General features: G+C 45.2%; 1 long non-coding RNA gene across 1 annotated transcript in view; it reads left to right on the forward strand.

Annotated features, from left to right (window-relative positions):
* The first annotated feature begins 6,274 nt into the window (after nt 1-6,274).
* LOC109319831 overlaps nt 6,275-12,795 on the forward strand; it is a 21,252-nt gene continuing 14,731 nt past the window's right edge. Inside the window, exon 1 of the long non-coding RNA XR_002103638.1 lies at nt 6,275-7,635. This is a non-coding gene — a long non-coding RNA (uncharacterized LOC109319831). The remainder of the gene's footprint in view (nt 7,636-12,795) is intronic.

Genomic DNA, 12,795 nt, shown 5'->3' on the forward strand with positions numbered 1-12,795 from the left:
AGGAGGAATTTGACATTAGACAGCTGTTTCTACAGGGGAGAGGGAACCTTACAGATTACTGAGCAGTATTTTTCAATTGGCATGCACTGGAGGAGCCACACCAGGCTGCTCAGCAGTAGAATGAACAACCAGAAGACGGAGCTGTCAGAGGGTCTGGAGACAGACTGCTTTGGGCAGTATTTGAAGATATTGACTATCATAGCATTAGAGTCTGGAATGGCTAAATGTTCAGGACTCCACTTTTCTAGATGTCCCTGTTGAAATTTTTGTGTGGGTCCTAAGGGATGAACTAGACAGGCCAACCATGTTTCACATCCTAGTGTAGGATCTAATTCCGAAGTCTTCATTTAGTTGTTATTCGGCCTTCTCAAAGGCAAATTTGCATTGAAACTTGAACTTTGGTATCTGGCATTCAGTTGCTAGAGTGATGGACAGCACTTTAACACTCCAAGGCAACTATTTAATATGTGTAGTTTATGATATGAAATGAATGCAAACTTCTTAGTCTAGGAATTATGGCCCAGAACAAGTGAGTTACAGTTTTACAATGGAGACCAAAATGAGGTACAGGAAGGCCAAGCAACTTACCCAAGGTCGTATGTAAAATTGATCTCCTAATCTTTAGGATTATGCTTTATCTCTTCAGTCTACACTATGGCAGGGAAGATGCCACAACTTTAGCAGGTAGAAAAAGGAAAACGTGCTATTATTATTTTTTTAACAGAAATATTGGAACATTGGGCCTCAGGCAACCAACATCATCTTTCTGGCCCTGAGTTAAACTTGTATTTTTATGTACTTTTGAATCTATGTTCCACTATAGTTTGCATTCCATATCTTTGTAAATTGCTTTTGGGAAATAAGGAGATACAAAGTTCTAATTCAGACTTTACAACAATGCCTATACTGGCTTGTAGACAGAGCTGGGTGAACTTGTATTTTGGAGTCCCCCCCCCCACACACACACACACAAATCAGCACTGCTGCAAGCAGAGGCAGTGGCAGCTGGGCAGGGGCATGGGGCAGTTTGGTGGGGAGGCAGAGCATCATGCTGTGCCAAGCAAATGGGCAGGCGGGCAGCAGCAAGTATCACCCTACCCATCCATGCCTGGCCCAGCTCCCCTGAGCAGCGGCTAGAGGTGGGGGGCGGGCTGGGCACCACTTCTCCTGCCTGGTGCAGGAGTTGGCTGGGGAGGGAAAAGGACAGTCCTGCTGTGAGTGGGCTACCCACATGTGTATGTATTTGGTGCCCCCCCGACCATAATGCTCTGGGTGATCACCCATGTCACCCACTCTTAAGGCCACCTGTGACAGCTGAAAATTGTCTGTGTGATAAAGGTGCTTGCTGAAGGCTCTATGAAGATTAGACCAAGTGTTTTTTTTTCTGTCATTTGTTCAGATATTAAGCTATATGTTGTTGCTAAGAGCCTAATTAAAGTCAAAGATGTAGTGAGGCCTAGTAAATATAGCAAAGCCTTGAAATGGTAGGCCCTGTCACATAGTAACAATTAACCTTATCAGAAGAATGCAAGGCTTGTACTGCTATTGGTCAGTCTAAGGACAATTGAAGTAAAAAGAATCTGAATGGCTATAAGTTATCAGCATAGCTTGGAAGTTTATAAATTGGTTAACACATTTGGAAATCATTTAGAAGGAAGATACAGCTCTGTGAAAGGAATTACAGATTAGCTGCTAGCCTGGATTCAGTGGGCTCCTCAAGGACTGAATACCAGGGTCTTTCCCAGTACCCCTCGGACAGCACTGATCGGGGACGCCTGACTTCGCTGAGCTTTATGGAAAGAGAAACTTGTCATACATCAGGCATCAGAGAGGACTGCCAATAAGTTGCCTATGAAAATTATTATTGTCTGTCATTGTTTGTCTTGTTACTACGTCTAGCGTTGTTTTTGTTAAGTCAATAAACCTTTCTTACCTTTCTACTCCTGACCACGCTCTCGGTCCCGAACCCTCTGCAGGCCGCTGGGACAGCCACCTACTTAGGATACTTATACATGGAGACACTTCACTGGGAAACCTATATAACCCTTGTGCTCTCTGGAAAAGGCCTGTGTGCAGGTCCTTTATAGGCCAAAATAGGGGCTGACTGGAGCTACAGAATTCACAGATTCACATCTCATGGCCCCATTACCCCACATAGCCATGGGAGCAGTTGCTGTTGCTGTTCCAGTCCACTGAGCTATGCAGCACTTTGAGGGGAGGATGTGGTAAGGTCCTTGCTCTAGCATGGTAACTATTGGTTTCCCTGGACCCTCTGTACACCACTTGCAAAGAGCCTGATTACTTTGATCCTGCGATTGAAATTTTTTTCAATAGAGCATAAAGGAATTAGATACCGACCTTCCAGTAAAATTTCACTGGAAGCTGAACAGTCTGTTCCCCTTCATCTCCATAAGTGGATTGGATTTTACCTTATGTACAGCATGGGCAAATTATTACCAGGTACTAGTATAATACAATGGAGGTGACTGGAGGTATCTATAACTTTACCAGCATCTCATAGTTATGAAATACTGGTAGCATGGAACAATGAATTTGATTATTTCATATTGCTCTGACTTTAGCATGCATTCAAGTCTGTTTCCTTATTTGATTCTTTTATTGCACAAGTTGCAGTAGCTTCAGAAAACATTAAAACGAGAACAAGTTTCAAAAGGAAATGTTCATATCATTTGTAAAGGAGAAGTGAAGTGAGCAGGGGCGTTTCTTGTGTTAGCAACTGGGGTGGCAGCTGGGGTAGTGAAACCTTTGCCTATCAGTGAAGTTCTGCAGCATCTCTGTCCTGTCTGCAGCAGACCATTTTCTGTTTAAAGAACTATGGGTAATGTATCACAGAGTGACATTTTGTTAGTTTATCACCTGAGTTAATCCTGTATTTAAATCTTGAAAAGGACAACTGCATAGCAAACCTGTGCAGAATGTTCTGCCCTGGAAAAGCAGACATTGTTAAATGTAGGAGGCCCTAATCTGAGCTTCCTTTTGCATATATATCTGTCTGAAAAGTGCATGTAATTATACTGTCGGAGCAAAAACCCAAATTTCCCATTTGTATATGAAAGGTCATGCCAACACAGCTTTCTCTGGCAGCCTGACCAGGGTGAGGCAGAATCTCTGCATATAAAATGGAGACAAGGCAGGTTCGGTAAGCAAATAGCTTTTCCTTTCAACTGTCTAAGGTTTATTGTAAACCACAATGAGCTAAAGCTATATCAAAATTATGAGAAATACCCTGACAGAGCTTTTCTGATCGCTTCCGTTCCATGTAAATGGATTACCAGGGTGACACTTTCCCTTCATTTATCAGCTCACACCTTTCAAATTCCCCTACGTCCCAGTACCTCTGTAGACCTATTTCTGATTGCTCATCACCTCAAATGTAAATGTGATGTTTGGCAGTTGGAGGATTTAAAGAGTTCAGCATAAATGTGGTTATGCATATGTCTGTGGTTTAAGCTGGCCATTGCCATCTATTAGGTGGGCTCCTGAAGGGTTCACCTTCTTAAAGGATACAGAGTAACATCCTGACTAGGAGCAACAGGATCAGAAAGACTGTCCACTAGGTGTATACCACCATCTATGAGCATCCAAACATTTCACTCCTCAAACAGGAGCATATCTGTAGGGTTGCAATTAGTCCTATCTTCAGACATTTTGTTCTCCATGATACGTGGGACAAGCTAGCACATGGTGACCTCAGAAAAGAACATAGGACCCAAGAGTTGTTCCAAAATATTCTATTCAAATAGAATAAAGCAATTATTTCTAACAGAAATAAATAGTATTCTCACTGCATAATTATTGTTTAAAGATAAAGGCTGTAACAACAACAATGAATTGTATTTGTGGTGGATAGGCCCTGGAATCCCACACTGTGACTTTATGTGGAATGAAAAGAAAATGGGTGACATTGCATGTTGTGCTACAGATGTCCTTTCTACACAATGAGTCTGTGTCATTTTCAGCAGCATGTCATACATGTATGTGCCTAGCTAATTGTATGTGACATGAAGGCTAGAGACAGACATTATACATAAAACAAAACCTGTAACAGAACAGATATTCAATGCATATAAACCAGTTTGAAAATTGCTTTAACTGGTTTGAGATAAACCTGGTTGAATGTGGTATCGGACTTAACTGATTTGGCACAAACTGGTTTATGCAATGTCTGTCCCAGGCCTCTTGCTGATTTAAGTTAAATCAGAGTCCCCAGCATCTCAGCATGCTCTCTGGGTTGGGTGGGGCTCTCTGCTCCCCAGCAGAGCTGGGCCCTGCCCTCTGCTCCTTGGCTGGAGATCAGCACCAACTTATAGGCACAGGAGGGTCTGCTGGCTTCCCCATGCCCCCTCTCTTCCCCACCCCCCATCGCCACTTGCTGCTTTAGCAGGATCCCTTCCTCCTCTCTGCCACAGCAGGGACTGTAGCCAGCATGGGGTATACTAGCTAATACTGAGAGATGACTGTGTGTGTGTCTCTTTCCAATTTCACTGGGATAGGCAGACAGAACAGTGATCACTCGGGGCTTTAGAAACTAATCAACAGGCCAGCCAGTAAGCTGTTTAAGAAAGGCTATAGTTTTGCTAATCAGGTAATAAAGACTGTTATCAGGCATGCCCCCCGCCCCCCACTAGCTTGCTTGCCTGTCAGTTTGCTGCAGACAGTAGAAAAGCTCTGTATCATCAACAGATGCATGCACTGCACACACCCCGTTTGCCTCAGAATGCTAGTCCTGGACTTGGGGCTGGCAAAACTCCTTCCCCTTAAGCAGCCAGCAGGGAAAAAAGCCTGTGATTTTGCAAGCAAACCTCCCTAATGAGAGAGTCATACCAGGGCCTGGCCACACCCACCTCAGCTCAGCTCCTTGAAGAAGGGAAGGGAGGGCTGCTCTAGTGTCCCCTGGCCTCTAGCCTGAGCTACTGCAGGCATGTGCCTGAATTTCCTCAGTTCAGAGAGAATGTCTGTTCAGTTTCAAATCAATTTAGCCTAGCCAGGTTAGACTAACCTGCAAAGATTGAACCAGTTCAGACTCAGGCTTCTTGAATGTCTGTTTCCAGCTGAACAGTGTACACCATATAAATTTCTGCTTAGCTTGCAAAGGAGTGAAAATTGGGGAGCTCCTTTAACTTTATATAGTGAGAATATGAAATTCCATTATAATACAAATAAATAAGTGATGAATTGTTACAGGCACATCACCGTGGCTGCAACTGTGGAAAGTTTTGCCATAAGGGGCATCAGTAGAACAAAAACACATGTGCATGCGCACATCAGTAGAACACAAACACATGTGCATGCACGTAATGCAGACGATGCTCCAAGGATTCACACAGTAAATTTAAATTTTGTTTGATCTATAACAGAAGAATTTTGCCTGAAGAGAAGCTATATGGTAGAAAGCAAAAACTCAAATCTGGGGAAATGGCCTCAAGAATAAAAAACTTGAAGAGGAACAGAGTAGGAGATCCCAGAGGGAGGGGAGGCAGAAGATCAACTAATTATGCAAAAGATAGTAGGAAATTAAGTTAAGCCAAAATCTGGTTTTTAAAAAACATGCTCCTATATCCCTCTTTCAGTAAAGCTTGCCTACTATAAAATACAAGGAAAGAAACCAGCAAACAGATCTAGTGTGCATATTCAGTGTAGGCACAATGCGCTATGTAATACCTGGTGGTGATAAAGGTTTTATTACTGTGAGTTGGAATCAGGCATCTCATGTATTCCCAACTCATGCTCATAAAATCTAACACCAAATCACTGTGTTGGCCTTATTTCACAGGGGAACTATTTGATATTTGAGAGTTTTAATTTTTTATTGAGACCATTTTCCTGTGTCACTCCATCTGGAAAACCAGTTGCTGGTATATACGTGGCTACTAATGAAAACCAATAAACCCCAGTTTATTGCTCCTGGGCACCACATCTACACATGTGCCCAAGACCTTGGCATGTTGAGCCAGGTTGGAACAATCCCAGCTGGCAGGGAGCCTGAGGGGCCAGTCTACTAGCCTGTGGCTGCTTCAGCCTGGCTCAGCGTGCTGTGGAGGGGCTGGCTGGGACACAAGGGCACTCCAGTGCAGGGCCAGCTGGCAGGCAGCCTCCCCCACTGAAGCTCACTTGTGCCCTAGCTAGCTAAGCCAGCATCTGCATGTGCACAGCTGTGGAGTAAAAAATCTTGTATTTACAAATACTACCCTGCTGCGGAGTTTATTAGTTTTATCTAGCCTAATAGTCCTGCACATGTAGACACCAAGATGTTTACTGCAGAGCTAATTAGGCAGCTCCACAGTAAAAGTCTCCTGTAAACATTGTTGCTGAGTTCATACTGGGCCTAATCTGGAGTGAATGGGATCCTGTAAATATTCTGATATATATATGCAAGTCAAGCTCCTGGCCATACTTCAATTATTCTAGCTTCTGTGGAGAAAGAAAAAAGCGTATAATTATTTTTGGAGGTTTTAAAATGTTATTAAATAAATTGCTTTTTGATGCATAAAAATATCAAGGTTTTACAGGCTGATTCATTGGGACTCTGGGCATAGAAGTGGATATTGAGTAACTCAGTGGAAAGATAGGAATTAGCTAGGGCATGAGCTATTAGAATATGTATTTATTCCTAAACCAAAACAGAACATAACCCTTCCTGAACCTCTGTCTAATGTAATGCCATTGTGGTGAATTCCACTTTTAGAGGGAAAGAAGGAAGTGTTTTTCTGGCTAATTTTTTATTTTATTTTAAAAAATGGCCTGTGTTGAAAGGTGCTTAGAGGTTTGTATTCTTAATCATTTTAAGGTTAAAGCATTAATGGGTAGAGGATATGTTAGGTGGTCAAAGGTATATGAGAAGTACGACTTATTTCTGGAATATGACTATATTGTGCCCCAAAAAGCCATGATATTCTCTTTAATACTGGGTCAGGCTGTGCATACATATTTGGAGTCCTAGGTCTAATTAATTTTGCAACTCATTTGCTTATTGCTGGGTGCAGATTTCCCTTTGTAACCTAGTAATAACTTTCTCTAGTTCTTCCCATGCCGTGGGCAAAGAGACAGGCAGCTAAATACATCATAGCCATCTATGCACGATTTACTGTGTTAATTATTCAGGTGAAAAAACAGAAGATTTTATCATCGGATAACTTTTCCCTTCCCTCCAACTGCAGCTGTTTGGAAGAACAGTAACATCCAGTGGTCAGATTGTTAATTACATTATTTAAGGGCATCACAAAGTGGGTGGAGATTGGGTAATTTATTATTGGTGCATCTTCTATAACAACAAGCAGGTCTTAAAAACTAGGGCTCTTTCATAGATTACAAAAGATATGACATAAGCACATTAGTGTAAATATGCAAGACTTTTAAAGGCTTGGGGCACTTGGTCTGATCTGTGCCACTTCTGAAGAAGACACGGCATTGGTTATACCAGCAGTTCCCAATTTTTGGCTTAGTTTATGATTTGACTTCTGACTATGCAACTCCAGTTTTGATCATGCTGACCTCAGGTGGTTGAATACGTATGGGACTTAACACCACAGGTAGACTGCAACTCTGGTTGGGCTTGTGACCCCTAATTTGAGAATTGCCTCCATGGGCTGTAAATAGACCTTGGCTTTGTCCCAGGTTCTGACAGACACACTAGTCTACTGTCCCACTTCAAGTAGCTCTGAAGTATACAGGATTGCATGTGCTAACACTTTTTCCCAGGACATGGCTGTTTGCATCCATAAGGTTGTTGCGGATTTTCCTAAGATAGGATGGCCAGGCTTTGTGCTCTTGCTGGACACCTACTGACAGAGGAACAGGGATACAGCTTAGAAAGGCAGCATTATATAAATGACTGTGCCCTGCCTGTTCTAATCTAAGTAAAACCCCAGGACAGTCAAGACCATTACAAATGAGATGTTTGTTTGCTTTGATTCTAGCATTAGAAAAAGAAGCAATTTCAAATAAATCTATTAGACAGAGGATGCTGGAAAGGAGATAGTATCTCTGCTCTGAGAAAAGGTTCCAGTAGTTGTTTACCTGTCTTCAGCTGTTAAAAAGGGTTTTGCAAGTGAGGATGCTGCTATGACTGCTGTAGCAACATGGGCAGCAATGGACAAGCAGGCCATGTCCAGACGGGTGCAGCACAGGGGCAGTGGGGTTGACTGTGGGATCTCCTGGGGTCAGAAAAACCAGCACAGAAAAAAGTGGGGTGGTGTATATGATAGCAGCAGCAGCACACTGCCCAAAACCAGAGCCTGGCTAGCTGGAATCACACTCTGGCCGTTGGCTTGGGTCCCAGCTGCAAGAGCATAGTGGCTGCAGCTTCCCCAGCCCTCAGGACTCTAAGTAAGGCTGCTGGGGCCAGCAGTTGCTAGCCCCGTCCTTCCCTACCACACCTGGGGTAACCTGCTACATACCAGAGGGTGTTATGACACGAGCATTTCCTGGGGACAAGTAGCAGCAGCACAAAGTGTGCTGCTGCCTCTTGTCCCTGGGGAAACAAACGTCCATGCTCATGTGGATACAGCCGCAGAGGGAAAATGTCCAGTTATAAAAACAGAAGACCTTGAAAACAGGGGAAGTTAAGCAGCATGTTGAAAATTGGACAGCTGGTAACTATAATTAGATTTATGGGGCTACTTTAATCCCTGAATCAACTCTATAATTTTTCATTAAGGAAGGGAAATGGTTGTGTTCCCATTTGACATAAATATCATGGAGAATGGACCAATCCACTCAGGCCATGCACCTCCTGCACTACGGTGGTTGCAGAACTAGGGATTCATAAAAGAAAACTAGTAGGGCTGTGCAAAACATTACCATCTCATTTCAACTTCCATTTTACCATTTCTACAGGACAGTGTTTCATTTAGTTTCAAAAGCAGTTTCAATGTTTCGCCCATAGGCTATAAGGGGGAAGCATGAAACTGCCTATTGTCATTTCTTGCCTGATTCAGATGAAACTTGCAGAGATGGTAGGCTTCATGGCCTCAGAAGAGGCTACCAGGTTTCAAGGAGATAAGGTGCAGTTTCCCCGAAACCCCTACACCTAAGCTGCTGACAAGCAAAACTCGTGACATATGTGACTGTGTGTTAAGGTGTGCCCTCACTGGCACTGGGGCCTCTACATGACACGGTAGTCTGTCCCAATTAGGTCTCCTTCCCTACAGACTCAGTCCAGTCCACCACTTTAAAATGACGACAAATAATAACTTAGTAGCACCAGCACCATTTCAGGCAGCCGAACAGTCACAGTCAATATCAGAGCAGTGCATCCCCCTCTTCCCCTTCCCTCTCCTTACTTTCTGTTTCCCTGCAGGCAACCTCAGATTCAGCTTCGAAACTCGAAACATTTTGAAATGTTTAGATTGCCTTTTGTTTCAAAACTGTTTCAAAGCCCTTCATTTCAATTTTGCTTTTTTGGTCTTGAAACGAGTCAAAACAGTGTTGAAATGAAACAGCTGGTGAAATTTTGCACAGTCCTAAAAATCAGCCGTAGCCTTACAGATCTCTGCCCGCATGCATGGCTGATGTGCACCAACAGACATCCCCCATGACAGCAAGCTCATTTAGCTGCATTTCTGTGGCCTTCCAGGCAGTAGCTTCGTCTGTTTCCAGGGGATCCCAGAACCAAGGGTAGGAGCTCAGTGAAGCTCAGAGAATCATTAAGTGCTTTTGTTCTTCTGTAAAAACATTTGTTGCAGCATAGGCTAGCTTGTCTGTTTGAGGTGTTATTATCCATCCTGCATGGACCTCTTTGGATACTCAAAGCATTTTCCAAATAGCAGAGCTTTGCCTGAGGACTGGAAAAAAAATTCCTCGTAATTAAATTTAAAATGACTTTGTTGTCTTTAACCTGCAGTCTTTGAAAAGGGAAACGGCAGCAAGACTGCAAACACTGATAACGCTGGGAACGATCAAACCTCTGCAAATGGAGCTGAAGGTTACATGAATGGTTAAGAGTAATTTAACTTTAGAGCTTGCTTGGTGAGGGGACAACACTTAGCTCAGGAACGTGGCCTGCTTTACTTGGAGCCACTCTGGCACCTTGTGGGAGATAGTGGCAGACTAACAGCTCACTTATTTGCTGGGCTGAAGGAGCTCGGCTCCCATTAAGACATGTTTCCCTGCTCCCAGTTCCTGAGTGACTGCAACGCCACCTTCTTGGCCTCTTGATCCTTGTTCTTCTTCGTCTTTTGCCTTCTTTTGACTCAGAAATGCCCTCTACTCCACACCCATGATTCATAGAAACCTCTCCAGCCTGCCCAAACACGTCCTCTTCTGTTTTCTTTGTTCATGTCCATACCACCTTCATGCCAAGCCCAGGCCCACTGCTGACATCAAAAGTTCTGCCCACTCACTCCTGGCTCCACCCATTCCATACTTAGCAATTAGCAGAGTAGATGGCACAAACACTTGTTTCTCACGTGTGGTCCCAGACTCAGTGGGGAGGTCATATAAACAACGGGTTTTTTTCCTCTTTACTTGCAATTTTGCCACATATTGGGCAGTGGTTAATGCCAGTGTCCTTAAGGGGCCAACCCTGTAAAATGAGAAAAACAGTAAGGAGTTATTGTTCATTATTTGGTTTCCATTTTAGGAAAGACTCTTTTTCTACTTTACAGTTTTGGAATACCATTTTCAGAGCCTCTTCCAGTTTTAGGAGACCCTAGAGATAAGAGTCCTTTTCCAGCTTTCCTCCCTGTGACAGGACCTGTGGTCCAGTGATGCTGCCATGCCTCCTGGTAGGCATGCAGTTCCTGTTCACTCTGACCCCTCAGGGTGTTACCTCCAGGTGTTAGTTCCTGTTATCTCCTCTGCCATGCCTTGATGTTGCTCAAAAGGTTTGGGGAAGCTGCCCTTAGGGCCCAGTCCACAGCAAATTTCCCACTCGGGCAATCAGTTGTGGTCCTTCTGGCTCTACTGTTGTCCCAGAATACCAGGTGCCTTATGGGCTATATTCATGGCCTCCATCTACCCATGTCTTGCAGATGTTATATAGTATCACTTTAGAGGGGCCACCCACCCCACCACAATGCTTGGACCTCTCAGGCCTCAAACCTTTGTGGCGATAGCCTTCCCAGCTTTGGCCCCTTTTCTCTGGCTGCACCCCCCTCCGCCTAGGTCCACCATCCCCTGGCCATGGTCTCGCCTTTCTCAGGCCTGGGCTCCACTGGTCCTGTCTGGCTCTGGTCTCATTCCAGCCTGGGGTTAATGATGCAGGCAAGGCTGCTCTTTGTCTCAGCTCTAACCCCCTGGAGTCCCTGACTGAGGCAAGGCTCTAAACTGGGTGCTCCTCAGGCACCCACTGTGGCCTCCATACTTCCCACATAGCCACAACCCAGTCCTTTGGTATTAGACTAGAACAAAAATTCAAAGAGTTGCTTTAAATTCAAACACTCAGCTCCCCCACCAGGGTCTTCATACAATTGCCAAGCCACCTTCCCATTCTCTGGCGCTCAGCCCCGGGAGCACCTGCCATGGCCTGCACCTCCCACTCCACTCCAGCCTGTGCTGGCAGGAGCTCCTCTCCCTATAGAGTTCAGCGCTACACTGCTCCTCTGCCTCAGAAGCCCAGGCTTATATCCCTGGGCTCTTCCCCTTCCAGTCAGGTGCTCTCCCCACTGGCTGCCAGTGCCCCTTCAGCCTCCAGGGCAGCTTATTGCTATTCCTTCGGCTAAACTATAGCAATGCTCTTGCTGCCTCACCAGGGTGCTGCCCTATTGTCCTACTGCTAGGCAGCTAACCCTGCAGCAGGAACTTTCAGCCTATTGGCCCTAAGGTGACTACCCTTTTAAAATAGAAAGCCAGGACACCCAGACACTTACCCACCTCTCCCTCCCTCACTTCTCCCCCACCAGCAGCATGGCCAGAGCAGTGGGGGTGGATGTGGGCTGTCCATTAGGGGCTTGGGGCTCCCTGCCCTGCTGCCCTTCCCCTGGGAGTCCCAGCAGGGGGCACAACTCTGTGCTGCCACCCCTGCCACTGCTGGACAGGCAAGGAGCAGCTTGCACGGTGGTGTGGCCAGTGCAGGGCTCCTGGGGGCAGGGCAGCAGGGAGCTGTTCTCCACCCCGTTGCCTGGGGCTATATTCCTGGCCACATGTATGAGTGCACACACATGGGGCCCCTTGTGTCCTGCTCCCCGCATCACCTTGCAGGCTGGGACTCTGCCAGCCTGCAAGGGGAAGCCTGCCATTTCCTGCTTTTTTCCACAGTGAACGGAAAGTCTAGATCCCTGTGTGATACTTGGAATCTGGGACAAATGCTGTCCCAGAGTCACACAGCCCCAGGAGCAGGACTGATGTTCCCATTTCAGAACTGTCTCGCCCAATTAGGGATAAGTGGTCACTCATGGGCCCCAGCTGCCTACTGCCCTGCAGGGAGCCCAGAATCAGCCATCTTCCCTACCCACCTGGTGACATCCCTGTCTTAAAGTAACAGGAGCCCCTAGCTCCCTGTTGCGCTTAGGGCTTTGGGAAACGGCATCGTTCCATTTCAACTTGCATTTCACCGGAACTGCATTTCATTCCATTTAGTTTCACTGTTTTGACCCTGTTTTGCTGTTTCGCCTGTAGGCTATAATGGGGAAGCTTGAAACAGCCTAAAACTTCATCATTTCTGGCCTGATTTGGATGAAACTTACAGGAATGGTAATCCATTCTGAGGGCATGAAACCTGCCAAGTTTCAAGGAGGTAAGTGCAGGGTGTTCAGGGAAACTGCACTTCAAGATGCTGACAAGCAAAACTCATGACATGGGTGACACTGTGTGTGTTTCATAGATTTCATAGACATC

Source organism: Crocodylus porosus, unplaced genomic scaffold (assembly GCF_001723895.1).
Source record: "Crocodylus porosus isolate Cpor-Errol unplaced genomic scaffold, CroPor_comp1, whole genome shotgun sequence".
Taxonomy (NCBI): domain Eukaryota; kingdom Metazoa; phylum Chordata; order Crocodylia; family Crocodylidae; genus Crocodylus; species Crocodylus porosus.